Here is a 1,987-nt window from a genome sequence, read left to right on the forward strand (position 1 = left end):
ATCTGTATGCAGGCCTACTCTTCTTATTACTGCTCAAATGATGCTCTCTTACCTGCTGAGAAGGCCGCCTAGTCTCTTACTCGTGTGTCGTGATTCATCAAGCTTTCTCCTCGAATCCACCAAGCTTATATATTGTTACGTAGGTGTCAGCCCAGGTGACTGTCTGTCTACATACCTGATTGACCATAGTCTACCTGTGTGCAGTGTCTACGGGTTAGGGTTTGGGTTTAGTAGAGTTTGGGTTAGGCTTAGGCTTAGGGCTAGGTTTTTGGTTTGGGACAGAGTTACTCAGTTAGCGTCCAAATTGTCGTTGGTCGTTTTAGTATAGCTTGCCATTATTTTCTCTTTTTGTTTATGTTTCTTTTGGGGGGGGGGGGGGTTTCCCATTTGTAATTGTTGGCCCGATCTGTACTACCATGTAGGATTGTAGGCCTGCCAGTATGTGGTGATGTATGGTGGGGTTTTTGGCCGTACGGTTGCACGCAAAAGTCAGCCTTAGTGTGGAAGTTGTTGAATCATTGTATATTTCTGTCTGTCAGTTGGGTTGGTCCTGACAAGCAAGGTTAAAGCAGGCTTTAGCCCGCCTCCTAAATGATCAAAATTGTGTCGTTCTGGGCGTTAATTTACGGCACTTGCAACAACACAAATTAATTGGTCATATAAGTGCCGAAGATTAGATGTGTTACTAGAGAGTGGTAATATAATACAAAGAAAATGAGGAGGAGGAGACATATATAAGTACGATAGTTGTTTGATTGGAAAGAAGGAGCATGTTTAAGCCACACCAGGGCACCCACCAACCAGCAGCCAAAACGGTTAAAGGGTTACCTCTACACTCCAGGTTTTGCTTGTTTTTGCTCTTGATGCGAAGCAGTACCGGGGTACCCTTCGTTTTCTCAGCCTTGGCATTCCACCCACCACAGCCCGTACGTCTATGTCTACTGTTCTGAAATGCCAAACGGCCCCCACTTCTTTGTGCACAGAGGGGCACGCTAAAGATCACGTCGTTTCAAGATTGGCGGCGGGTGTGGTTGGTGGGTGTTTCTGATATGGTCTGCTCATTGTATTTCTTGTTCAGCGTTCCTTACTTTTTGTGGGTGGTTGGTGGGTGCTCTGGTGTAGTTTTTCACCTTCTTTCCTATCCAAGTATATCGTCCTTGACATTACCTCTCTTCCTTTTTTTTTCCTTTCCGTTTTTTGCGTGTATTTTCTCCCAACACCTCTAATCTTCGACACTTATACAATGCCCCAATTGTGTTCCAAATGCCGTAAAATACTTCCTAAAATCTTTTTTCTTTTTTTTTTTTTTTTTTGGCCTGTTCTGTTGGTTGATAAAACTGTGTGGGTTTTATCGTTTACAATACTGTAACGTTGTTTGACCGGCGTATGTTTAGAGAGGTGATAGTGGGTGGTTGGCCGGTGCTCTGGTGTGGTTTGCTTTAATTCTTATCAAATATCCATCGTCCTTGTTCTCTCTTTCCTTTTCGTGTTTGTTACTCTCTTGTAACACGTCTAATCTTCGGCACTTGTCATGACCTTGTTGTGTTGCAAGTGCCGTAAAACACTTACTAAAACTTTCTATATCACCCCCGTGCTATACACACACACACACACACACACACACACACACACACACACATACACACACACATACACACGCACACACACATACACACGCACACACACACACACACACACACGACACACACACACAACTTTTTTAGTGCAATATCCACTTTTCAAAGGCCCCTTTAGGTCATTTAGGGTGGGTTTTTTCAACAGTTTGGTCATTGTGACATGATAGAACAGATGTCAAAGGTTGTTTTTCCGCAAAAAAACCAAAAGTTCGATAGTTTGAAAAAATATATTGATGTTCTCTGGGATTGCCGTCCGGGGTCTTCGCTTACGTGTAATGTGCTTCTGGGAATCTATTATGTGGATAGTTCAAAGACACCACTAGTGGGTCCTATTTCTTTACTCACCCCCC

At 43.4% G+C, this 1,987-nt stretch overlaps 1 protein-coding gene across 4 annotated transcripts in view; it reads left to right on the forward strand.

Moving 5' to 3' along the window:
• LOC101846677 (gelsolin-like protein 2) overlaps positions 1 to 1,987 on the forward strand; it is a 39,807-nt gene that overhangs the window by 23,208 nt on the left and 14,612 nt on the right. The gene's annotated exons all lie outside the window — the stretch shown is intronic.

This window comes from Aplysia californica, unplaced genomic scaffold (assembly GCF_000002075.1).
Source record: "Aplysia californica isolate F4 #8 unplaced genomic scaffold, AplCal3.0 scaffold00469, whole genome shotgun sequence".
Lineage (NCBI taxonomy): Eukaryota > Metazoa > Mollusca > Gastropoda > Aplysiida > Aplysiidae > Aplysia > Aplysia californica.